We start from the raw sequence: 27,951 nt of genomic DNA, 5'->3' as shown, positions 1-27,951 counted from the left end.
TCTGGCAACGCCCAGCAGCAAAGAGGAAGTTTATATAGGAGCTGCTCCTCAGCAATAGGCTGAGGAAGCAACACAGGTGCACACTCAAACCCTGATAAAAGCAGGGTAGGTGTGGCCGCGCGCACCCTAAGCACAAACAGAAACCATTATAGCACTGACAGCACAGGAACTGTGGCTTAGGGCACCTGGCAGCGGCTGCTAGCCTGGACACACGTGAGAAGCCATGCACCAGCTGCAGAGGACCTCGCAAGCCAAGGCTAGCTTCCAAGCGGCAGCCAGGGACCGCACATGCGAGTGGCCATGCAGCAGAGCAAAGTCATCACAGCACATGTACAGCTACGCAGCGGTGGCAGGGAACTGAGCAGCATCCATACAGGTAACAGACAACAGTATCCCTGCACATTAGGGGGAGAGGAGCAAGGGTTAAAGCAGAGATATGCAAAAGTAACGCCGAATAAACAAGGTATAAACCCAGCGGCGTTACATCCGGCAAGTGTCCAGGGTTGCAGATCGACGTTGGAAGAAAACACATTCGCAAGACGACTTCACTGCATTCAAACAGGCAACACTCACTTTCAAATCTGCTCTCGCCTCTGCTAAACAGGCCTACTTCACAACCCTCATATCCTCCCTATCCTACAACCCCAAACAGTTATTCAAAACCTTTAACTCCCTCCACCAGTCCCCACTGCCCCCTCCAACCTCCCTCATCTCTGCTGAGGACTTTGCCACACACTTCAAAAATAAGATCGACCAAACAAGTCAAGTCTTCTTTGTTCAACCACCACAATCCTTTTGTATACCAGACCAATTCCCAAACCCCATAACCTCCCTATCCAACATCACTGAAGGGGGACTTAATTGTCTCCTCTCCAAATCGCACCTCACCACCTGTCCACTCGAACCCATCTCATCCCACCTCCTCCCCAACCTCACCGCCACTTTTATCCCATCCCTAACCCACCTCTTCAACCTATCACTAACTTCTGGCACCTTCCCTTCTGCTTTCAAACATGCCACAATCATGCCTATCCTTAAAAAGCCAACCCTCGATCCAACTACTATGTCCAGCTATCGCCCAATATTGCTATTCCCATTCACTTCCAAACTCCTGCAGAAGCACATCCACGCTGAACTTTCCTCCCACCTCTCATCTAACTTGCTCTTTGACAATCTACAATCTGGTTTCTGCCCCATCACTCAACTGAGACAGCCCTCACCAAAATTACTAATGACCTACTTACAGCCAAAGCTAAAGGACAATACTCTATACGCCTCCTTCTAGACCTGTCCTCCACTTTCGACACAGTTGACCACTGCCTCCTACTACAGATCCTCTCCTCCTTTGGCAGCAAAGACCTCACCCTATCCTGGATCTCCTCATACCTTTCCAACCGCACATTCAGCGTCTCCCACTCCCACACTACCTCCTCATCCCATTCTCTCTCTGTTGGAGTCCCCCAAGGCTCTGTCCTTGGACCCTTACTCTTCTTAATCTATACACTTGGCCTGGGACAACTCAAAGTTCATGGATTCCAGGATTCTACCTCTGGCCCAGAAATCACCTCTCTGCTGTTAAGAATCCCAGAGTGTCTATCAGCCATATCCTCCTTATTCTCCTCTCGCTTCCTCAAACTCAATGTGGACAAATCTGAACTCATCATCTTTCCTCCACCTCATAGATCTTCCTTACCTGACCTATTGTCACGGCCTCAGATACTTACCTGCCTTCTCCTATCCCTCGGCGCGCTCCCGACTCGGTCCCTCACCGCTCCTCCTCTGTCTTCTCCGGGTCTCGGCGCGTCCGATCTCCGTGCATTCGCAGTCACACCTCCTCTGCCGCTGGGTTCCCTGGGAGGTCGCAACCTGATGACTCCTCCCCAATATGGCCCATCAGGTATTTCTTGCCGGCATCTTCCTAGGTAAGACGCCTGTGCTTCTTAGGGTATCGCGTAGCATATCTTGCCAGCGTCCTCTTTGTCCTCAGGCCCCTCTTTGTCTCTTCTGTTCTAGCCCTGTGTCTCAGCCGTTCCAGTCCTGTGTCTTTGCCGTGCCTGCCTTGTGTCCCTGCCGTGCCAGCCCAGAGTCCCAACCGTATCTGCCCAGTGTCTTTGCCGTTCCTGCCCTGTGTCTCTGCTGTACCAGTCCAGAGTCTCTGCTGTGCCTGCCTCGCTTCACTACTGTGCCAGCCTTGTGCCACTGCCGCACTCGCTCTGTGTCTCTGCCATATCTGTCCTGTGTCTCCGCTGTGTCACACTTGTGCCTCAACCCTACCAGTTTGACATCAAGTCTAGCCTCCCAGTTCTCCCTGCTTGTATCCTTTACCTCTGGTCCTCTGTCTCCTTTCCTCTCCTCCTTGTAGTCACCCCTTTGGCTCTAGCAGTTGTGTCTCCATCCCCATTGGGCCTGCTCCTAACACTCCCTGTATAGAGGGTGGTTCCATCTGGTCCGCTCGCCCTCGGGGTTTCTAGATCCACGACCCAGAGGTTCCACTCTCGGGTTCTCCCTGAATCCTAATACCTATCTATCACAATTAACGACATCACGCTCTCCCCCGTACCGGAAGTCCGCTGCCTTGGAGTAACCCTTGACTCTGCCCTGTCCTTCAAACCGCACATCCAAGCTCTTCCCACCTCCTGACACCTCCAGCTCAAAAATATGTCCAGAATCCGTCCTTTCCTCAACCGCCAATCTGCTAAAATGCTTGTGCATGCCCTCATCCTCTCCTGCCTCGACTACTGCAACATCCTTTTCTGTGGCCTCCCTGCTAACACCTTTGCACCTCTCCAGTCCATCCTTAATTATGCTGCCTGACTAATTCATCTCCTCGCTACTCCTCCGCTTCCCCCCTTTGCAAATCTCTTCACTGGCTCCCATTCCCTCAGCGTATCCAGTTCAAATGACTAATACCGACCTACAAAGCCATCCATAACTTGTCTCCTCCATATATCCTCCCAGTTCTCCCTGCTTGTATCCTTTACCTCTGGTCCTCTGTCTCCTTTCCTCTCCTCCTTGTAGTCGCCCCTTTGGCTCTAGCAGTTGTGTCTCCATCCCCATTGGGCCTGCTCCTAACACTCCCTGTATAGAGGGTGGTTCCATCTGGTCCGCTCGCCCTCGGGGTTTCTAGATCCATGACCCAGAGGGTCCACTCTCGGGTTCTCCCTGAATCCTAATACCTATCTATCGCAATTAACGACATCACGCTCTCCCCCGTACCAGACGTCCGCTGCCTTGGAGTAACCCTTGACTCTGCCCTGTCCTTCAAACCGCACATCCAAGCTCTTCCCACCTCCTGTCACCTCCAGCTCAAAAATATGTCCAGAATCCGTCCTTTCCTCAACCGCCAATCTACTAAAATGCTTGTGCATGCCCTCATCCTCTCCTGCCTCGACTACTGCAACATCCTTTTCTGTGGCCTCCTTGCTAACACCCTTGCACCTCTCCAGTCCATCCTTAATTATGCTGCCTGACTAATTCATCTCTCTCCCCGCTACTCCTCCACTTCACCCTCTGCAAATCTCTTCATTGGCTCCCATTCCCTCAGCGTATCCAGTTCAAATTACTAATACCGACCTACAAAGCCATCCATAATCTGTCTCCTCCATATATCTCTGAACTAATCTCCCGATATCTTCCCTCACGCAATCTCCCGTCCTCCCAAGACCTCCTTCTCTCCTCATTCAATCGCCTCCAAGACTTCTCCCGAATATCCCCCAACTTCTGGAATTCTTTGCCCCAACACGTCCGACTATCAACCACATTCGGATCCTTCAGGCGGAACCTGAAAACCCACCTCTTGAGGAAAGCTTACAGCCTGCACTGACCCCGCTGCCTCCTCATCACTACCAGTGAACCTGCATCCGCATTGCCATGCTCCCTGCCCATTTTGTGTTCAATGGTGAAGTCATACTGCTGGAGGGCAAGGCTCCAGCGTAGCAACCTGCCGTTGATTCCACACATGGCGAGTAGCCAGCACAGAGGGTTGTGGTCGGTTACCACTGTGAAGGTGCAACCATACAAGTAGGGCTTCGAGCATTGCAGGGCCCAGACTATGGCCAGGCACTCCTCCTCGACGGTGAAATAGGCCACTTCCCTCAGCAGAAGTTTCCGGCTCAGGTACAACACAAGTGCTCTTTGTCCCCCGAGTCAACCTGGTTGAGCACAGCACCAAGGCCAAACTCGCTGGCGTCGGTCTGCACCAGAAACGGTCGACTGCTGTCGACTGCTTCCAACACAGGGGCAATGCACAGTGCTGTTTTCAACATCTGGAAGGCCCCCTCACAGCCGTCGGTCCAGTTGACGATGTGGGGTAGCTTCTTCCTGGTGAGGTCAGTCAAGGGTTTTGCCAGGCTACTATAGTGCTGTACAAAGCACCTATAGTACCCTGCAGTGCCCAGGAAGGACATCACCTGTTTCTTGGTCCTCGGGATGGGCCAGGACACGATCGTGTCCACTTTCTCAGGCTCTGGCTTAATGGTGCCCCTCCCTACCCGGTGCCCCAGGTAGTGGACCTCCCTCATGCCTATCTGGCACTTTCCCGGCTTGATAGACCAGCTCCGTGAATTCGCCGGAACACCTCCTCAAGATGCTGTAGATGTTCACCCCAGGAGAAACTGAAGATGGCAATGTCATCCAAGTACGCCACCGCATACTTCTCCAGACCCTGAAGCAGGTGGTTGACCATCTGGTGGAAAGTGGCAGGGGCATTCTTCATGCCAAAGGGCATGACCGTGGACTCGTACAGTCCGAAGGGTGTGATAAAGGTGGACTTCTCCTGCGCCTTGGGACTCAGGGGAATCTGCCAGTATCCTCGACTCAGATGCATTATGGTTAAATATTCTGTGCCAGCTAAACTCTCAAGCAGCTCCTCGATGCACGGCATTGGGTTCATGTCGGAGGCTCTGATGGTGTTGAGCTCCCTGTAGTCCATGCAGAACCGGGTGGTCCGATTCTTTTTCGGCATGAGAACTACAGGTGAGGCCCACGCGCTGTTTGACCACTGAATCACCCCCAGCTGTAGCATCTCATCGATCTCCAGGCGCATAACCTGCGGCACCTCGTCGGAGATTCGATAGGGTGCTCGCCATAGTGGGACATGATTCCCGGTGTCCACCTCGTGGGCCGCTAAGTCAGTCCTTCCAGGTCGGTTGGAAAACACAGCCCAGAAGGGTTCCAGTTTGGTCCGCAACTGCAACCGCTGGGGTTCAGTTAGCAAGGCGCTTACCTCCACATCCTTGATGGACCCACCGGCCTTGGCTTGGGCCAGCATGTCCAGGAGGGGGTCTTCTTCCCCGTTTCATCCTACCGGCTGCAAACCGATAGGACAAAAGGTTCAAGTTCATGATGATTCTTCATCATGTTGTCGTGAAAGGCCTTTGGCCTACCCCGAGCGTGGTCAAGTGTGACCACGTAGGTGACTGGGTTGAGCTGTTGGTGGACGATGTATGAGCCTTCCCAGGCTGCCTGAAGCTTATCTTTTGGTACAGAGACCAGCACCCATACCTTTTGACCCACGTGGTAGGTCCGCTCCCGGGCGTTTTGGTCATACCAGTGTTTCTGATCAGCCTGAGCCTGCATCATGTTGTCATGCACCAACTGCGTCAAGGTCTGCATCTTGTTACGGAAGCGCATGACATACTCCACTATGGACACTTCAGAAGGGTTCAGCTCCTCTTCCCAGGATTTCCTTACCAACCCAAGGGGTCTCCGGACTCGCCTGCCGTACAGGAGCTTGAAGGGGGAGAACCCCGTCGAGGCCTGTGGAACCTCTCGGTAAGCGAATAGCAGGTGTGGGACGTGCTGCTCCCTGTCGCGTCCTCAGGTCTCAACAAGCATGCGTAGCATCTGTTTGAGGGTACCACTGAAACACTCACACACGCTATTGGTCTGTGGGTGATACGCACTCAATACCAGATGCTTCACCTCCATTAAGCGAGACATGAATTGGGTTCCTTGATCGGTAAGCATCTCCCTTGGAAATCCTACATGTGAAAATATAGCCAACAGTGCATCTGCCACCTTATCTGCCCTAGTTGAGGACAGAGCCACTGCCTCTGGGAACCGGGTAGCGTAGTCTTCCACAGTGAGGATGTATTGCTTTCCAGAGCTGCTTGGGACGGCCAGCGGGCCCACAATGTCCAATGCGATCCTCTGGAAAGGCTCTTCTATCACTGGCAAAGGGATCACGGGAGCCTTAAGAGCAGGCCCCACCTTCCTCACTCTTTGACAGGTGATACAGAAGTGGCAGTAGTTTGACACATCTGTCCCCATCTTGGGCCAATAGAAGTGTTGAGACAGTCGGACCTTAGTTTTGCTGATCCCCAAGTGTCCAGCGAGCGGGATAAAATGGGCAATCCGCAACAACTCACTCCAGAATTGCTGTGGGATGACCAGCTGTCTTTCCCTCAACCACTCATTTTGCGATTTTCCGGGTACTGTCTCCCGGTACAACCTCCCTCATTCCCAGAACACCCTCTCCTTATCAGTCATGGAGGTGGGCATCTCGGTAAGGTGTCTCAAATTCCCCAGGCTCGCATCTGAGTGCAAAGTGGTCTGGAACTCCTGGCTAGGGGCAGCCCGAAGCAACGTCAGGGTCCCTTCCCCACGGAAACCCTCTGGATCCTGCTCTGTGTCCATCTCTGATTCAGTCACACCTGTGATTGAGGAGGGTCCAGAAGGCAGAAGGTTATTTGTGTTCCGGGCACTCTGACTGCGGATGACAGCAGCTACTTAGGCTGTCTCCCCGGGGTTTTCCACAGACCCATCAGCCAGCGCTGCTATGGGTACTACCTCCCCATCCACCCCCAACATCCCAGGAGCAGTGCTACTTATGAGGCAGTTACCTTCCTCTGTGGCTGTCACGATAATGTGAATATGCCATGTTTGAGTATCTGCCTAGCTTTACAAGACATAGGCTGCGGGCTATTCTGACCCCCTTCTTTCCCTTCCCACTGCTTTCGCTGGTATAGGCACAAACCTCTATGGCCAAGACTTTGTGTAACTTGAAACTCCAGTGTGGGGCTCTGACCCTCCTCACTCCTTCCTTCCTCCCTCCTGTAGGAATTTCTTTGTCTCCAACCACCTGGGCTTGCTGTGTGTGGGGAAGACATTAAAGAAGCCCTAATGCGATTTCAGTGTATGACAGAAATATGACAGATACATATTCAGAGCATGCTTTGATAGAGCTTTGCTACAAGGCCTTTTGCTAAAATCTAGCACCAAGAGAACCAGAGAAATGGATTTCTCCTAAACAGATTGGAATAGCTAGCCCGCGTTTAGACTCATTAGAAAGCCAATTTCAATATAAGATGAGTGATGGGTGTGCCATTATTCTGCTAGGTTCTCAAACACATTTATGAGTATTATAAGTTTTCATACCAAAAAGGTGCACTCTGGCAGCTAGGGGAGGGTGCAGGTAAACCATCCCCTTTAGTGATGTCACAAGCCTACAAGTATAAGTTGCTGCCAGTCAGCCCAGCTTAGAGTCTTGCCTGAGAAGATGTTGCACCAAGACCCTCTGATGCATTGGGATGTCTGGCTCCTCCCACCAGCATGGTTAGCTAGGATGATCTAAGCAACATGTGAGTGTTTATCTTTTTTAATCCCTTTTTTTGTAATTGTTTGTATATACTTTGATTGTCTCATATTGTAAAATCTTTTTATACCTTCTGTAAACACTGACTACCTTTTGGAGTAAACTATAAAATTACTAGTTCGTCTTCTCCGTGTTCTATGCAAATTTTCACGTGCCTGAAGTTAATTACTCTTCTAATTTGGGTTGGCTCGAACCCCTCGGTTGAGTAATCTGAGCTGGTGGCAGCGAAGTGTGTTCTGGGCTAGGTGGGTAAAGCTGGCAGCGATGGAATGGCTTTTTTTAAGCTATTGTTTGACTGCGGCCTGAGCATTTATAATTCCCTTACTGCAGCGTGCCTGCTAGCCAGTCCACAGAGAAGCGGCCCATCCAGTGACTAATTATCCTAGGTGTAGTTCCTTGATTGACCTGAATGTAAGGGGGGTGCTGGAGAGCTGCAAGTTCCCAAGCAGAACTGGAAAGCGGGATATACATAAATCCCTGCAGTTCCTGACATATTGTAGCAGCAGTGGGATAACTAAAATAAGCGCCTGCCGTAAATTAGGTCAAAAAAAGGTCAATAGCCTGGTTTGTGTTTTCATCACATGGTAGCAGTGGTGGGATAACTAAGATAAGCTCCCTGCACATGTGATAGCCGTGCACTGGCCAAAGGTCACCCCCCTTTTCGTGACAGTGGCACTGATCAGTTGCACAACATCACCTTCCTCACGGTTCCCATGCATCTCCCCATTTCCCTGAGCACCATTGCTTGCTCCTGTTAGAGCTTCCTCAGCCATTCCACCCGTGGAGTGACGTGGCCGAGCACTCCTGCACCTGGAACACAACATTCCAAGGAAACAAATGGTTATCAGGTAAAACATGCAAATTTTCATCCTTAACCGGCAAAGCATTGTCAGGTAACACATGCAATTTCCCCTTGCTATCATCAGTATTCGATCAGGGAGAGGAGTCAGGGACATAGTATGCAACCATCCTCTCCAAATTAGTCCCAAATAAAACATCAGTGGGCAAGTTATCGGACAGCCCCTCTTCCTTCACCCTGCCACCAGCACCCCAATCTATATTTACCCGGGCCATTGGCAGGGGAAAGCGGATTCCCCCAATCCCAGTGACAGTCAGGGTTTACCCTGGAATGATCTCTTCAGGGGCCACCAGTTCGGGTCGGATGAGGGTTCGTTCAGCCCCGGTGTCCTTGAGGCCTGTAGCGACATGGCCTCCCACGGTGACGTGCTGCACATTGTCACACACCCTCCCAACCACCCCAACCACTAAATGAACTGCTGCAATAGGCCCTGGGGCCTTGGCTGAGGGGTTCTTCAGCTTCTCTGGACAGTTGGCGCTGATATGACCAGTCTGTTTGCAGGAAAAACAATGGCGAAGATCAGTGGTAGGTCTGGTGCTGTTGGCAACGAGGACAGGGCCTCTGTTGTGTTAGCTGGCAGGGGTACTGTCGTTGGTTGCAGGCTTACCCCCTCTCCAGCTGGCGGTGACTGGCTTCCGCACTTCCGATTTATGGTTGGCCTCATAGGCATCGGCAATCTGCGCTACTTTCGTCACATCTTTGGGTTCTCTGTCCATCACGAACTGTTGCACCTCAGCACCTCAGCAACTGTTGCACCTCAGCTGGGCAAAGATGCAAGAACCAGTCTTTGATCATCAGGTCTCGCAGCTGTGCAAAGGTGGTCACTGACAGTCCTTGGATCCACTGGTCAAAGTGAGTCCTGAGTCCATGCACCACATCGCTGTAACTGTCGTGTGGGCCACGTTGGAGGTTCCGGAACTTTCTAAGGTAATCCTCAGGTGTAAGCTGGTACTTGGTTATCTGGGCCTGCTTGATGGCCTCAGTCACCATCTTGCTCTTGAGGGAGAGCCGCAAACGCCTCCAGAGTTTTGCCTCTTAGCCCTGGTGTCAGGTATCGGGCCCATTGGTCCCCATGCAGCCCGTACTGTCTGCAGGCTTTCTCAAAGGCCCGCAGGAAAGTGTCCAAGTGCCCCTGCTGGGGTTTAGGGGTCTGAGCGCTGTTGGGACAACCTCTGCACCTGGAGTCGGGGTAACTGCAGCTGGTACTCCCACTCTGCCTGCCACTCGGCTCTCTCCGCCTCCTGCCGGGCCTCTCGCTCAGCTTGGGCCTGCTGCAGGTACTGATGGATCAGCTGCATACGTCCATCACGGTCGACAGCGGGGAGTTGTTCTAAGGCCGCCAGCAGGTGAGGGTCCAATTCGCCCTGGTTGCAAGTAGGGCCGACATTCAGTGATTGGACCTCAGCTACAGCACCATCTCTGCTTGGGCCAGGTTCTGCTCCCACTGGGCTCTGGCCGTTTTCCCGTTGCACAAGAACCGCAACCAGTTGGTCTTTGTTTTTGTTCGTGGTGTCGATCCGTCACACCCCGCAAAGGGCAATAAGAGGGTCCTTCTTATGCTGCTTATACCACTCTTCTCCCATCGCATCCATGGTTGCCAAATAAAAGATAGGATAGAAAAACAAAGAGAAGGGTAGGGGGTAATCACACATACACAAAATTCTCTCAGGACTAATAAACACTGAGTTTGTTCTTCAAACTATTGCTGCAGGGTCCATGGAAGAACCATGCAAGTCTTAGTGAGAGGAATGACTGCTCATACCAGATCACTATTGCTCTATGATTAGTGATGAGCGAACGTGCTCGCCACTACTTGTTACTCACCTGAGTATCACTATGCTCGGTGTACTCGGCGAGCACCGAGCATTTCCGGGATTATTCGGGGGTAACTGGTGTCTCCACCCAGTATTTTTGGCGGACTTTACAGACCCAATCACACTGCAGGGATTGTCTGCCAGGCCATGAAATGCCGCAGCCATCTTTGTTGTGGTCGTGCAGTGATTGGCTTGACCGCACAGCATCATCCCGAGTGTAAGAGACCTGGCGCCATCCTGCTCGCTGCATTCAGCTCCGGATTCAGTGAGAGTAGGGAAAGCTGCTGCCGAGATAGGGTCAGAATCAGGGTTTTTATAGTTAGTGTAGGTCTGCAACTGTTAAATGCACAACTCCTGAGAAACCAACAGTCCTTTTCAGGGCTAATACGTGGGTCCCGATATTGCAGCGCTAGGTAGGCAGGGTGTCACGATATGGTATGAAATATCATATAAGTAGTTTCTCTTGCTAGCAAGCTGTGGGCTAAAAAAAAACCCCTTCCCTTTCACTCAGCCAAGAGCTGCCTTGTCAATGTACATGGGGGAAGAGAGTTTTATTGACAAAAGGTATTTACGACCAGCATTTCCTGTAGTTTTAACTGGATTAGAAACTTCTAGAACCATGCGGTCCTTTGTTCAATTTTTGTAAGATATTAGGCAGACGATGTAAGACAGGAGAATGATAAATACATATCCTTGATCTCCATCGAAGCATCTACCCATCACTCTAAACACAGACGTCTAACTCCATCGGGTGAAGAAGTAGGGATTGCTCTGTAAATAATAGGACATATTTGATCTCATTAGAAAGCCCACGTTAATCCGAGATGAATGCTGGGTATGGTACGTTTATGACATGTTCTGGAGCGAAGTTACGGGCATCAGATATATTTAATGCACAGTGAGTAACCCTGACGAGAGAGGAGGGGTTGGAAAAGCCAGCCCTTTCTGTGAGGTCACAGGCTGTAGGTTATAAAGTTGCTGGCAGGCTTCCAGGGGGGAGTTGGGAGTTTTTACCTGAAGCGACCAGACTGCGAGTGCAAATGCACTGGGATAGATGGAAAGTTCTCCTAGCCTGTTGCCTGCAATGCAATGATCTGAGAATATGTGAGTGTTACCTTTTCTTCATTTAATCCTTTTATTTTTATAATTACCTTGTACATATTTGCAATTGTCTCATTTGTAACATCTTTGTAAAAAATTTTGATAAAGCACTGTCTACATTTTGTGGGGTATATCGTTTCATGCCAGTTCTTTCTCCCTGCTCTAAAAACGTACCCTAAGTCTCTTGAAGGGAAACTACGCTACTGTTTTGGGGTTAGCTTCGGACCCGTTAATCGAGGCTGGTGGCAGTGATACCGTGTACTGTGCAGGCTTTTGGGTGTTGTTTCAGCGACTGCGGCTTGATAATTATTGTTCCGGCCTGAGTGGGAGTAGTTATATCGCCTCGCTGCAGCGTGCCCATTAGCCAGTACAAAGCAGGCATCCTTTCTGGCAACTAATTACCCTAGGTGCAGTACCTGATCTGACCTGACAGAAAGGGGGGCGCCAGAGAGCTGCAAGGTTTAAGTGGAACTGTAAGCGGGATATACACAAATCCCTGCAGTTCATGGTATATTGAAGAGCAGTGGGATACCTAAAATAAGCCCCTGCTGTAAACTAAGGTCAATAACCTGGTGTGTGGTTTTTTTTTAATCACATTGTGGCAGTGGAGGGATAACTAAGATAAGCCCCCTGCACATGTGATAGCCGTCTGTTGGTCTAAAGTCACCACAATCCGTGACATATTGGTGGCAGTGGTCAGGAATCCCTGTGGATTTCGTGACAAACTGCTGGTCGCGGCTAAGGGATCTTGACAGTCACGGTGTGAGTCGTGACAATTGGTGGCAAGGCGGTGGGATATTAGAGCATTAGTGATTTGGGTTGAGCAATCATTCCTCTCACTAAAAACTTGCAGAAAGTTCTTGCGAGAACTCTGCGCAAATAAGTTTGGGAGAACGAACTCAGTGTTTATTAGACTTGAGACAATTGTGTACTGGTAATTATCCCCTCCCTTCTCTTCGTTTTTCTATCCTATCTTTTATTTGGCAACCATGGCTGCGAAAGGAGAAGCCTGGTACACCCAGCAGAAGAAGGACACTCTTGCTGGTATATGCATGTACCATGGCCTGAACCCCCAGAACAAGACCAAGACTCAAATGGTCGCTGAACTGGTGCAATGGGAAGCCGCTCTAGACCACTCACAGAGCCCAGAGGCCGCAGATGCCAGCACCAGCGAACATGGTGCTGCAGCAGAGGTCCAACCACTGAATACGGGCCCTACTGGCAACCAGGGGAGCGCAGACCTCCGCCTGCAGCTGGCTCTGCAACAATGCTCCGCAGATGACCTAGAGAGACGTCTGCAGCTGATCCAGCAATACCAGGAGCAAGCCGAGCGAGAGGCCCAGCGAGAGGCAGAGAGAGCAGAGCGAGAGGCCCAGCGAGCCGAGCGAGAGGCCCAGCGAGCCGAGCGACAGGCCCAGGCCCAGCGAGCCGAGCGCCCAGCCCAGCGAGAACATGAACTGGAGATGCTCCGGCAGGGGGGGACGCCTTCCACTGCCCAGAGCCGTGAGCCCAGCAGCGCTCAGACACCAAAGCCCCGGCCCGACCACTTTCCTGTTATGGAAAAGGATGGGGACTTGGACACTTTTCTGCGGGCCTTTGAGAAAGCCTGCAGACAGTATCGACTGCCTACAGATGAATGGGCACGATACCTGACACCAGGGCTGAGAGGCAAAGCTCTGGAGGCGTTTGCTGCACTCCCTCAAGAACAAGATGGTGACTATGAGGCCATCAAGCAGGCCCTCATAGCCAAGTACCAGCTTACACCCGAGGTGTACCGTAAAAAGTTTCGGACCCTCCAACGTGGCCCACACGACAGTTACAGTGATGTGGTGCATGGACTGGGGACCCACTTTGACCAGTGGACCCAAGGACTGTCAGTGACCACCTTTGCACAGCTGCGAGACCTGATAATCAAAGACCAGTTCTTCCATCTTTGCCCAACTGAGGTGCGACAGTTAGTGATGGACAGAGAACCCAAAGACGTGACGAAAGCAGCGCAGATTGCCGATGCCTATGAGGCCAACCGTAGATCGGAAGTGCGGAAGCCAGTCACCTCCAGCTGGAGAGGGGGTAAGCCTGCATCCAACGCCAGTACCCCTGCCAGCCAACACACCAGAGGTCCTGTCCCCATGGCCAACAGCACCAGACCTACCACCGAACTTCGCCAGTGTTACCATTGCAGGCAGACTGGTCATATCAGTACCTTCTGTCCAACCAAGCAGAAGAACCCCCCAGCCAAGGCCCAGGGCCGAATGCAGCAGTTCTTTTGGTGGGTGGTGTGGTTGGGAGGGGGTGTGACAACGTACAGCACGTCATTGTGGGAGGTCATGTTGCTACAGGCCTCAAGGACACCGGGGCTGAACGAACCCTCATCCGACCCGAACTGGCGGCCCCTGAAGAAATCATTCCGGGGAAAACCCTAACTGTCACTGGGATTGGGGGCATCAGCTGTCCCTTACCGATGGCCCGGGTTTTTATTGATTGGGGTGCCGGGAGCGGGGTGAAGGAAGTGGGGCTGTCTGATAATTTGCCCACTGATGTTTTGTTGGGGACTGATTTGGGGAGGTTGGTGGCACACTTCGTCATTGACACCCCTCCCCAATCTACTAATGAGGGTAAAGTTAACCCTGATGATGATGATGATGATGATGGGAAATCACATGTGTTACCTGACCATGCTTTATCTTGTAATGTTGCATCTGATAACCATTTTTTCCCTAGGATTGATGGTGGAAATGTTGTACCTGTGCCAACTGTATCTGATAATGATGTTTCTGTGAAAGTTGATATGTCCATAGGTACAGGAGTGCTCAGCCACGTCGCTCTGCGGAGTGAGACGGCTGAGGAACCCCTAGCAGGGGCAAGTGTCGGTGCTACAAGAAATGGGGAGATACATGGGAACCGTGAGCAAGGTGATGCCATGCAATTGACCAGTGCCACCGAGGAAGGTAACTGGCCCATAAGTAGCAATGCTCCTGAGGTAATGGGGGTGGATGGGGAGGTAGAGCCCATAGCAGCGTCGGCTGATGGGTCTGTAGAAACCCCCGGGGAGACAGCCTACGTAGCTGCTGTCACCCGCAGTCAGAGTGCCCGGAACGCAGATAACTGTCTGCCTCCCGGACCCTCCTCAGTCATCAGTGTGACTGAACCAGAGGTGGACCCAGAGCAGGTCCCAGAGGGCTCCCGTGGGGAAGGGACCCTGACGTCGCTTCTGGCTTCCCCTAGCCAGGAGTTTCAGGCCGCTCTGCACACAGATGCGAGCCTAGAGAGTTTGAGACAACTCGCCGGGACGTCATTCTCCGAGACTGATAAGGAGAAGGTGTTCTGGGAACAGGGAAGGTTGTACCGGGAGACAGTACCCGGAGAATCACAAAAGGAGTGGTTGAGGGAAAGACAGCTGGTCGTCCCGCAGCAATTCCGGGGTGAGTTGTTACGGATTGCCCATGAGATCCCGCTAGCTGGACACTTGGGGATCAGCAAAACTAAGGCCCGGCTGTCTCAACACTTCTATTGGCCTAAGATGGGGACAGATGTGTCAAACTACTGCCGCTCCTGTGTCACCTGTCAAAGAGTGGGGAAGGCGGGGCCTGCTCTTAAGGCTCCCCTGATCCCTTTGCCAGTGATAGAGGAGCCTTTCCAGAGGATTGCGGTGGACCTTGTGGGCCCGCTGGCCGTCCCCAGCAGCTCTGGAAAGCGATTTATTCTTACTGTGGTAGACTACGCTACCCGGTACCCAGAGGCAGTAGCTCTGTCTTCAACTAGGGCAGATAAGGTGGCGGATGCCCTGTTGGCTATCTTTGCACGGGTAGGATTTCCCAGAGAAATGCTTACTGATCAAGGGACCCAATTTATGTCTCACCTAATGGAGGCTCTCTGTAAGAAAATGCAGGTGAAGCACCTGGTATCGAGTGCGTATCACCCACAGACCAATGGCTTGTGTGAACGCTTCAATGGTACCCTCAAACAGATGCTACGCATGCTGGTTGAGACACAAGGGCGCGACTGGGAGCGGTACCTCCCACACCTGCTATTCGCTTACCGAGAGGTTCCGCAGGCCTCGACGGGGTTTTCCCCCTTCGAGCTCCTGTACAGCAGGCGAGTCCGGGGACCCCTTGGGTTGGTAAGAGAATCCTGGGAAGAGGAGCCGAACCCATCTGATGTGTCCATAGTGGAGTATGTCATGCGCTTCCATGACAAGATGCAGACCTTGACGCAGTTGGTGCATGACAACATGACGCAGGCTCAGGCTGATCAGAAGCACTGGTACGACCAGAACGCCCGGGAGCGGACCTACCACGTGGGTCAAAAGGTGTGGGTGCTGGTTCCTGTACCAACGGATAAGCTTCAGGCAGCCTGGGAGGGCCCGTACGTCGTCCACCAACAGCTCAACCCGGTCACCTATGTGGTCACGCTTGACCACACTCGGGGTAGGCGAAAGGCCTTTCACGTCAACATGATGAAGGCTCATCACGAACGTGAACCTTTCGTCCTACCGGTCTGCAGCGCACCCGAAGAAGGGGAGGAATTCACCCTCCTGGACATGCTGGCCCTAGCCAAGGCCCGTGGGTCCATTGAGGACGTGGAGGTAAGCGCCTCGCTAGATGAACCACAGCGGTTGCAGTTGCAAACCACACTGGAACCCTTCCGGGTCGTGTTCTCCAACCGGCCTGGAAGGACTGAGTTAGCCATCCACGAGTTGGACACCGGGAATCACGCCCCACTACGGCAAACACCCTATCGAATCTCTGACCAGTTGCAGCAGATTATGCGCCAGGAGATCGATGAGATGTTACAGCTGGGGGTGATTCGACGGTCAAAGAGCGCGTGGGCCTCACCTGTAGTTCTCGTGCCAAAGAAGGACCGGACCACCCGGTTCTGCGTGGACTACCGGGGGCTCAACGCCATTACAGCCTCTGACGCGCACCCAATGCCGCGCATCGAGGAGCTGCTTGAGAAGTTAGCTGGCGCAAAATACCTGACAATAATGGATCTGAGTCGCGGATACTGGCAGATTCCCCTGAGCCCCGAGGCGCAGGAGAAGTCCGCCTTTATCACACCCTTTGGACTGTACGAGTCCACGGTCATGCCCTTCGGCATGAAGAATGCCCCTGCCACTTTCCAGCGGATGGTCAATCTCCTGCTTCAGGGACTGGAGAAGTACGCAGTGGCGTACTTGGATGACATTGCCATCTTCAGTCCCTCCTGGGATGAACACCTGCAGCATCTCGAGGAGGTGCTCAGGCGAATTCATCAAGCAGGACTGACTATCAAGCCGGGAAAGTGCCAGATGGGCATGAGGGAGGTCCACTACCTGGGGCACCGGGTAGGTGGAAACACCCTAAAGCCAGAGCCTGACAAAGTGGGCGTGATCGTGAACTGGCCCACTCCCAGGACCAAGAAACAGGTGATGTCCTTCCTGGGCACTGCAGGGTACTATAGGCGCTTCGTGCAGCACTATAGTAGCCTGGCAAAACCTTTGACGGACCTCACCAGGAAGAAGCTACCCCACATCGTCAACTGGACGGATGGCTGTGAGGGGGCCTTCCAGGCGTTGAAAACCGCACTGTGCAACGCCCCTGTGTTGAAAGCAGTCGACAGCAGTCGACCGTTCTTGGTACAGACTGATGCCAGCGAGTTTGGCCTCAGTGCTGTGCTCAGCCAGGTTGACTCGGAGGACCAAGAGCACCCTTTGTTGTACCTGAGCCGGAAACTTTTGCCGAGGGAAGTGGCCTACTCCACCATCGAGAAGGAGTGCCTGGCCATAGTCTGGGCCCTGCAGCGCTTGCAGCCCTACTTGTACGGTCGTACCTTCACGGTGGTGACTGACCACAACCCTCTGCGCTGGCTAAGCACCATGTGTGGAACCAACGGCAGGTTGCTACGCTGGAGCCTTGCCCTTCAGCAATTTGACTTCACCATTGAACACAAAGCGGGCAGGGAGCATGGGAATGCAGATGGACTCTCCCGTCAGGGTGAACCCACGGAGGTGCGCATTGAGGCATACCGAGAGGTTCTGCCGCCGTAGCGCACGCCAAAAGGGGGAGGTGTCACGATATGGTATGAAATATCATATAACTAGTTTCTCTTGCTAGCAAGCTGTGGGCTAAAAAAAACCCCCTTCCCTTTCACTCAGCCAAGAGCTGCCTTGTCAATGTACATGGGGGAAGAGAGTTTTATTGACGAAAGGTATTTACGACCGGCATTTCCTGTACTTTTAACTGGATTAGAAACTTCTAGAACCATGCGGTCCTTTGTTCCATTTTTGTAAGATATTAGGCAGACGATGTAAGATAGGAGAATGATAAATACATATCCTTGATCTCCATCGAAGCATCTACCCATCACTCTAAACACAGACGTCTAACTCCATCGGGTGAAGAAGTAGGGATTGCTCTGTAAATAATAGGACATATTTGATCTCATTAGAAAGCCCACGTTAATCCGAGATGAATGCTGGGTATGGTACGTTTATGACATGTTCTGGAGCGAAGTTACGGGCATCAGATATATTTAATGCACAGTGAGTAACCCTGACGAGAGAGGAGGGGTTGGAAAAGCCAGCCCTTTCTGTGAGGTCACAGGCTGTAAGTTATAAAGTTGCTGGCAATGATGCAAAAACCCGGCACTCAACTTATTGGTGAGAAGAAGTAACAGATTTATTGTATCCCAAATCCAACAAAAAAACGTTTCGGTCTCACAACGGGACCTTCATCAGTAACGTAAGTTTTGGGATATTGTTGGAAGAGCTAGTGACTCTATAACCAGAAGGATGCGTGGTGCAAAATGCACTATGAAGAGAGGATATTGAGCCTATATGCTGCCTGACATCGCGGCGTCCACCGCTGTAAGGTATGCACCGACCTTACAGCGGTGGACGCCGCGATGTCAGGCAGCATATAGGCTCAATATCCTCTCTTCATAGTGCATTTTGCACCACGCATCCTTCTGGTTATAGAGTCACTAGCTCTTCCAACAATATCCCAAAACTTACGTTACTGATGAAGGTCCCGTTGTGAGACCGAAACGTTTTTTTGTTGGATTTGGGATACAATAAATCTGTTACTTCTTCTCACCAATAAGTTGAGTGCCGGGTTTTTGCATCATTGATTGATTACGGTTTGGGAACCTACCCGTGCACCACTTTAGGAAGTGCACACGTTAATCTAACTATAAAGTTGCTGGCAGGCTTCCAGGGGGGAGTTGGGAGTTTTTACCTGAAGCGACCAGACTGCGAGTGCAAATGCACTGGGATAGATGGAAAGTTCTCCTAGCCTGTTGCCTGCAATGCAATGATCTGAGAATATGTGAGTGTTACCTTTTCTTCATTTAATCCTTTTATTTTTATAATTACCTTGTACATATTTGCAATTGTCTCATTTGTAACATCTTTGTAAAAAATTTTGATAAAGCACTGTCTACATTTTGTGGGGTATATCGTTTCATGCCAGTTCTTTCTCCCTGCTCTAAAAACGTACCCTAAGTCTCTTGAAGGGAAACTACGCTACTGTTTTGGGGTTAGCTTCGGACCCGTTAATCGAGGCTGGTGGCAGTGATACCGTGTACTGTGCAGGCTTTTGGGTGTTGTTTCAGCGACTGCGGCTTGATAATTATTGTTCCGGCCTGAGTGGGAGTAGTTATATCGCCTCGCTGCAGCGTGCCCATTAGCCAGTACAAAGCAGGCATCCTTTCTGGCAACTAATTACCCTAGGTGCAGTACCTGATCTGACCTGACAGAAAGGAGGGCGCCAGAGAGCTGCAAGGTTTAAGTGGAACTGTAAGTGGGATATACACAAATCCCTGCAGTTCATGGTATATTGAAGAGCAGTGGGATACCTAAAATAAGCCCCTGCTGTAAACTAAGGTCAATAACCTGGTGTGTGTTTTTTTTTTTTTCACATTGTGGCAGTGGAGGGATAACTAAGATAAGCCCCCTGCACATGTGATAGCCGTCTGTTGGTCTAAAGTCACCACAATCCGTGACATATTGGTGGCAGTGGTCAGGAATCCCTGTGGATTTCGTGACAAACTGCTGGTCGCGGCTAAGGGATCTTGACAGTCACGGTGTGAGTCGTGACAATTGGTGGCAAGGCGGTGGGATATTAGAGCATTAGTGATTTGGGTTGAGCAATCATTCCTCTCACTAAAAACTTGCAGAAAGTTCTTGCGAGAACTCTGCGCAAATAAGTTTGGGAGAACGAACTCAGTGTTTATTAGACTTGAGACAATTGTGTACTGGTAATTATCCCCTCCCTTCTCTTCGTTTTTCTATCCTATCTTTTATTTGGCAACCATGGCTGCGAAAGGAGAAGCCTGGTACACCCAGCAGAAGAAGGACACTCTTGCTGGGATATGCATGTACCATGGCCTGAACCCCCAGAACAAGACCAAGACTCAAATGGTCGCTGAACTGGTGCAATGGGAAGCCGCTCTAGACCACTCACAGAGCCCAGATGCCACAGATGCCAGCACCAGCGAACATGGTGCTGCAGCAGAGGTCCAACCACTGAATACGGGCCCTACTGGCAACCAGGGGAGCGCAGACCTCCGCCTGCAGCTGGCTCTGCAACAATGCTCCGCAGATGACCTAGAGAGATGTCTGCAGCTGATCCAGCAATACCAGGAGCAAGCCGAGCGAGAGGCCCAGCGAGAGGCAGAGAGAGCAGGGCGAGAGGCCCAGCGAGCCGAGCGAGAGGCCCAGCGAGCCGAGCGACAGGCCCAGGCCCAGCGAGCCGAGCGCCCAGCCCAGCGAGAACATGAACTGGAGATGCTCCGGCAGGGGGGGACGCCTTCCACTGCCCAGAGCCGTGAGCCCAGCAGCGCTCAGACACCAAAGCCCCGGCCCGACCACTTTCCTGTTATGGAAAAGGATGGGGACTTGGACACTTTTCTGCGGGCCTTTGATAAAGCCTGCAGACAGTACCGACTGCCTACAGATGAATGGGCACGATACCTGACACCAGGGCTGAGAGGCAAAGCTCTGGAGGCGTTTGCTGCACTCCCTCAAGAACAAGATGGTGACTATGAGGCCATCAAGCAGGCCCTCATAGCCAAGTACCAGCTTACACCCGAGGTGTACCGTAAAAAGTTTCGGACCCTCCAACGTGGCCCACACGACAGTTACAGTGATGTGGTGCATGGACTGGGGACCCACTTTGACCAGTGGACCCAAGGACTGTCAGTGACCACCTTTGCACAGCTGCGAGACCTGATGATCAAAGACCAGTTCTTCCATCTTTGCCCAACTGAGGTGCGACAGTTCGTGATGGACAGAGAACCCAAAGACGTGACGAAAGCAGCGCAGATTGCCGATGCCTATGAGGCCAACCGTAGATTGGAAGTGCGGAAGCCAGTCACCTCCAGCTGGAGAGGGGGTAAGCCTGCATCCAACGCCAGTACCCCTGCCAGCCAACACACCAGACCAGGTCCTGTCCCCATGGCCAACAGCCCCAGACCTACCACCGAACTTCGCCAGTGTTACCACTGCAGGCAGACTGGTCATATCAGTACCTTCTGTCCAACCAAGCAGAAGAACCCCCCAGCCAAGGCCCAGGGCCGAATGCAGCAGTTCTTTTGGTGGGTGGTGTGGTTGGGAGGGGGTGTGACAACGTACAGCACGTCATTGTGGGAGGTCATGTTGCTACAGGCCTCAAGGACACCGGGGCTGAACGAACCCTCATCCGACCCGAACTGGCGGCCCCTGCAGAAATCATTCCGGGGAAAACCCTAACTGTCACTGGGATTGGGGGCATCAGCTGTCCCTTACCGATGGCCCGGGTTTTTATTGATTGGGGTGCCGGGAGCGGGGTGAAGGAAGTGGGGCTGTCTGATAATTTGCCAACTGATGTTTTGTTGGGGACTGATTTGGGGAGGTTGGTGGCACACTTTGTCATTAACACCCCTCCCCAATCTACTAATGAGGGTAAAGTTAACCCTGATGATGATGATGATGATGATGGGAAATCACATGTGTTACCTGACCATGCTTTATCTTGTAATGTTGCATCTGATAACCATTTTTTCCCTAGGATTGATGGTGGAAATGTTGTACCTGTGCCAACTGTATCTGATAATGATGTTTCTGTGAAAGTTGATATGTCCATAGGTACAGGAGTGCTCAGCCACGTCGCTCTGCAGAGTGAGACGGCTGAGGAACCCCTAGCAGGGGCAAGTGTCGGTGCTACAAGAAATGGGGAGATACATGGGATCCGTGAGCAAGGTGATGCCATGCAATTGACCAGTGCCACCGAGGAAGGTAACTGGCCCATAAGTAGCAATGCTGCTGAGGTAATGGGGGTGGATGGGGAGGTAGAGCCCATAGCAGCGTCGGCTGATGGGTCTGTAGAAACCCCCGGGGAGACAGCCTACGTAGCTGCTGTCACCCGCAGTCAGAGTGCCCGGAACGCAGATAACTGTCTGCCTCCCGGACCCTCCTCAGTCATCAGTGTGACTGAACCAGAGGTGGACCCAGAGCAGGTCCCAGAGTGCTCCTGTGCGGAAGGGACCCTGACGTCGCTTCTGGCTTCCCCTAGCCAGGAGTTTCAGGCCGCTGTGCACACAGATGCGAGCCTAGAGAGTTTGAGACAACTCGCCGGGACGTCATTCTCCGAGACTGATAAGGAGAAGGTGTTCTGGGAACAGGGAAGGTTGTACCGGGAGACAGTACCCGGAGAATCACAAAAGGAGTGGTTGAGGGAAAGACAGCTGGTCGTCCCGCAGCAATTCCGGGGTGAGTTGTTACGGATTGCCCATGAGATCCCGCTAGCTGGACACTTGGGGATCAGCAAAACTAAGGCCTGGCTGTCTCAACACTTCTATTGGCCTAAGATGGGGACAGATGTGTCAAACTACTGCCGCTCCTGTGTCACCTGTCAAAGAGTGGGGAAGGCGGGGCCTGCTCTTAAGGCTCCCCTGATCCCTTTGCCAGTGATAGAGGAGCCTTTCCAGAGTATTGCGGTGGACCTTGTGGGCCCACTGGCCGTCCCCAGCAGCTCTGGAAAGCGATTTATTCTTACTGTGGTAGACTACGCTACCCGGTACCCAGAGGCAGTAGCTCTGTCTTCAACTAGGGCAGATAAGGTGGCGGATGCCCTGTTGGCTATCTTTGCACGGGTAGGATTTCCCAGAGAAATGCTTACTGATCAAGGGACCCAATTTATGTCTCACCTAATGGAGGCTCTCTGTAAGAAAATGCAGGTGAAGCACCTGGTATCGAGTGCGTATCACCCACAGACCAATGGCTTGTGTGAACGCTTCAATGGTACCCTCAAACAGATGCTACGCATGCTGGTTGAGACACAAGGGCGCGACTGGGAGCGGTACCTCCCACACCTGCTATTCGCTTACCGAGAGGTTCCGCAGGCCTCGACGGGGTTTTCCCCCTTCGAGCTCCTGTACAGCAGGCGAGTCCGGGGACCCCTTGGGTTGGTAAGAGAATCCTGGGAAGAGGAGCCGAACCCATCTGATGTGTCCATAGTGGAGTATGTCATGCGCTTCCGTGACAAGATGCAGACCTTGACGCAGTTGGTGCATGACAACATGACGCAGGCTCAGGCTGATCAGAAGCACTGGTACGACCAGAACGCCCGGGAGCGGACCTACCACGTGGGTCAAAAGGTGTGGGTGCTGGTTCCTGTACCAACGGATAAGCTTCAGGCAGCCTGGGAGGGCCCGTACGTCGTCCACCAACAGCTCAACCCGGTCACCTATGTGGTCACGCTTGACCACACTCGGGGTAGGCGAAAGGCCTTTCACGTCAACATGATGAAGGCTCATCACGAACGTGAACCTTTCGTCCTACCGGTCTGCAGCGCACCCGAAGAAGGGGAGGAAGACACCCTCCTGGACATGCTGGCCCAAGCCAAGGCCCGTGGGTCCATTGAGGACGTGGAGGTAAGCGCCTCGCTAGATGAACCACAGCGGTTGCAGTTGCAAACCACACTGGAACCCTTCCGGGTCGTGTTCTCCAACCGGCCTGGAAGGACTGAGTTAGCCATCCACGAGTTGGACACCGGGAATCACGCCCCACTACGGCGAACACCCTATCGAATCTCTGACCAGTTGCAGCAGATTATGCGCCAGGAGATCGATGAGATGTTACAGCTGGGGGTGATTCGACGGTCAAAGAGCGCGTGGGCCTCACCTGTAGTTCTCGTGCCAAAGAAGGACCGGACCACCCGGTTCTGCGTGGACTACCGGGGGCTCAACGCCATTACAGCCTCTGACGCGCACCCAATGCCGCGCATCGAGGAGCTGCTTGAGAAGTTAGCTGGCGCAAAATACCTGACAATAATGGATCTGAGTCGCGGATACTGGCAGATTCCCCTGAGCCCCGAGGCGCAGGAGAAGTCCGCCTTTATCACACCCTTTGGACTGTACGAGTCCACGGTCATGCCCTTCGGCATGAAGAATGCCCCTGCCACTTTCCAGCGGATGGTCAATCTCCTGCTTCAGGGACTGGAGAAGTACGCAGTGGCGTACTTGGATGACATTGCCATCTTCAGTCCCTCCTGGGATGAACACCTGCAGCATCTCGAGGAGGTGCTCAGGCGAATTCATCAAGCAGGACTGACTATCAAGCCGGGAAAGTGCCAGATGGGCATGAGGGAGGTCCACTACCTGGGGCACCGGGTAGGTGGAAACACCCTAAAGCCAGAGCCTGACAAAGTGGGTGTGATCGTGAACTGGCCCACTCCCAGGACCAAGAAACAGGTGATGTCCTTCCTGGGCACTGCAGGGTACTATAGGCGCTTCGTGCAGCACTATAGTAGCCTGGCAAAACCTTTGACGGACCTCACCAGGAAGAAGCTACCCCACATCGTCAACTGGACGGATGGCTGTGAGGGGGCCTTACAGGCGTTGAAAACCGCACTGTGCAACGCCCCTGTGTTGAAAGCAGTCGACAGCAGTCGACCGTTCTTGGTACAGACTGATGCCAGCGAGTTTGGCCTCGGTGCTGTGCTCAGCCAGGTTGACTCGGAGGACCAAGAGCACCCCGTGTTGTACCTGAGCCGGAAACTTTTGCCGAGGGAAGTGGCCTACTCCACCATCGAGAAGGAGTGCCTGGCCATAGTCTGGGCCCTGCAGCGCTTGCAGCCCTACTTGTACGGTCGCACCTTCACGGTGGTGACTGACCACAACCCTCTGCGCTGGCTAAGCACCATGTGTGGAACCAACGGCAGGTTGCTACGCTGGAGCCTTGCCCTTCAGCAATTTGACTTCACCATTGAACACAAAGCGGGCAGGGAGCATGGGAATGCAGATGGACTCTCCCACCAGGGTGAACCCACGGAGGTGCGCATTGAGGCATACCGAGAGGTTCTGCCGCCGTAGCGCACGCCAAAAGGGGGAGGTGTCACGATATGGTATGAAATATCATATAACTAGTTTCTCTTGCTGGAAAGCTGTGGGTTAAAAAAAAACCCTTCCCTTTCACTCAGCCAAGAGCTGCCTTGTCAATGTACATGGGGGAAGAGAGTTTTATTGACGAAAGGTATTTACGACCGGCATTTCCTGTAGTTTTAACTGGATTAGAAACTTCTAGAACCATGCGGTCCTTTGTTCCATTTTTGTAAGATATTAGGCAGACGATGTAAGATAGGAGAATGATAAATACATATCCTTGATCTCCATCGAAGCATCTACCCATCACTCTAAACACAGACATCTAACTCCATCGGGTGAAGAAGTAGGGATTGCTCTGTAAATAATAGGACATATTTGATCTCATTAGAAAGCCCACGTTAATCCGAGATGAATGCTGGGTATGGTACGTTTATGACATGTTCTGGAGCGAAGTTACGGGCATCAGATATATTTAATGCACAGTGAGTAACCCTGACGAGAGAGGAGGGGTTGGAAAAGCCAGCCCTTTCTGTGAGGTCACAGGCTGTAGGTTATAAAGTTGCTGGCAGGCTTCCAGGGGGGAGTTGGGAGTTTTTACCTGAAGCGACCAGACTGCGAGTGCAAATGCACTGGGATAGATGGAAAGTTCTCCTAGCCTGTTGCCTGCAATGCAATGATCTGAGAATATGTGAGTGTTACCTTTTCTTCATTTAATCCTTTTATTTTTATAATTACCTTGTACATATTTGCAATTGTCTCATTTGTAACATCTTTGTAAAAAATTTTGATAAAGCACTGTCTACATTTTGTGGGGTATATCGTTTCATGCCAGTTCTTTCTCCCTGCTCTAAAAACGTACCCTAAGTCTCTTGAAGGGAAACTACACTACTGTTTTGGGGTTAGCTTCGGACCCGTTAATCGAGGCTGGTGGCAGTGATACCGTGTACTGTGCAGGCTTTTGGGTGTTGTTTCAGCGACTGCGGCTTGATAATTATTGTTCCGGCCTGAGTGGGAGTAGTTATATCGCCTCGCTGCAGCGTGCCCATTAGCCAGTACAAAGCAGGCATCCTTTCTGGCAACTAATTACCCTAGGTGCAGTACCTGATCTGACCTGACAGAAAGGGGGGCGCCAGAGAGCTGCAAGGTTTAAGTGGAACTGTAAGCGGGATATACACAAATCCCTGCAGTTCATGGTATATTGAAGAGCAGTGGGATACCTAAAATAAGCCCCTGCTGTAAACTAAGGTCAATAACCTGGTGTGTGTTTTTTTTTTTTTCACATTGTGGCAGTGGAGGGATAACTAAGATAAGCCCCCTGCACATGTGATAGCCGTCTGTTGGTCTAAAGTCACCACAATCCGTGACATATTGGTGGCAGTGGTCAGGAATCCCTGTGGATTTCGTGACAAACTGCTGGTCGCGGCTAAGGGATCTTGAAAGTCACGGTGTGAGTTGTGACACAGGGCATGGCAAAATCAGCTGTGTGAAGTTGGCACCCCATGTGCTCAAAAGATGAATCAAAATACACCATTCGTTTGTGCTGAGTTTGTGCTGGTTTGTGCCGCAAAAATGAACGTTTGCACCGCTTTGGTTCCAGAGATATTGCGCGTTATATTTTTATGAAGCTCCGCCCACTTTCCACCCATGTTCTTAAATTTTAAAAATGAATACACCATTCGTTTGTGCTGCGTTTGTGCTGGTTTGTGCTGCAAAAATGAACGTTTGCGCCGCTTTGGTTTCCGAGATATTGTGCGCTCAATTTGCTGAAACTCCACCCACTTTCCACCCCATGTTCTTAAATTTTAAAAATGAATACACCATTCGTTTGTGCTGCGTTTGTGCTGGTTTGTGCCGCAAAAATGAACGTTTGTGCCGCTTTGGTTTCCGAGATATTGTACGCTCAATTTGCTGAAACTCCACCCACTTTCCACCCCATGTTCTTAAATTTTAAAAATGAATACACCATTCGTTTGTGCTGCGTTTGTGCTGGTTTGTGCCGCAAAAATCAATGTTTGTGTTGCTTTGGTTCCCGAGACATTGAGTGCTAGCTTTGCTAATGCCCCATTTTAGTTGCATCAAAAAACATTTGTGGTCATCAGAGAAGTTAATTTAGCATTAAGGAATTACAGTAGCATACATGGTTTATTATGACATACACAGGGTTAATACTTCATACACCGTGACTGGTCAGTGATGGGAAGAGGTTATACCTGGCAGAGGAGGTAATGTCTGTATGTACATCTCTGCTACCTCCAGCGATGTCATAGTGATGTCATAAGCCAGGGTCGGCATTCTGTGGGGGCTAATGTCTGTATGTACATCTCTGCTACCTCCAGCGATGTCATAGTGATGTCATAAGCCGGGGGTCGGCATTCTGTGGGGGCTAATGTCTGTTTACATTTCATTCTGCAGAGTCGAGGTTATTGCCTGAGCAGCATTAGTTGACACTCTCACCTATTGAGTGGGGATAGTTTCGGCTTCCACCATATTCGTGACACCAGACCATTCACCCTGGAGGGAACCGCAGACTAGTCAGAACAAGGTCAGGTTCCTCCTGGATTTATAACCTCTACAGCTAAGCACGAGTGCCATTGGTTGTAGTAAGGCAGGGCGTGTTAATGGGTGGAGCCAATGGGCGGGGTCAAGGGGGCAGCAAAATTAGCTTTCACCTAGGGTGGCAAAAACCCTTGCACCAGCCCTGAAGCCCATTATACCTAGCAAACATTGTTTAGCCAAATTACGTTGCACTATAAAAAGAATTCCAGGGAAAAAAAAGATTGTGATTACTTTTGCCGTTGGCCAGTTTATGTAAAGTGACTGTCATCTTCTATGAAAATCTTGGCATAAATATGCAATGACCGTAGACATCACCACTTTGTGTGTGATGGCTTTGGATTGCAGTGTGAATATGGCTGGGTTAACATTACATTTGGGCATACGCTCCATTCATTTCTATGATCTGGCTGGGGTCCGCAAGTGACTCTAGTTGGCTAATTTTTGCTCCATATGCGGTTTTCTTGCTGGACTCAAAACCGTGGTAGACCATGATGTTGTGTCTGGCTCAAAACAAAAGTATTGTTATTTTAATATAGCTGTCCAACTAAACAGGACCTTCAGAGCTTAATAAATCTTTGCAAATCAAACACAGATAAAAATGGAATTACCAATAACAGATGAAACTTTGTAGACAGCAGAACTGTTTAAAGAACCATGAAACGGTTTAATCATAATGGGAAATCCAC

Source organism: Ranitomeya variabilis, chromosome 4, assembly GCF_051348905.1.
Source record: "Ranitomeya variabilis isolate aRanVar5 chromosome 4, aRanVar5.hap1, whole genome shotgun sequence".
In the NCBI taxonomy this organism is placed as follows: domain Eukaryota; kingdom Metazoa; phylum Chordata; class Amphibia; order Anura; family Dendrobatidae; genus Ranitomeya; species Ranitomeya variabilis.
This window is presented reverse-complemented; position numbering follows the sequence as displayed.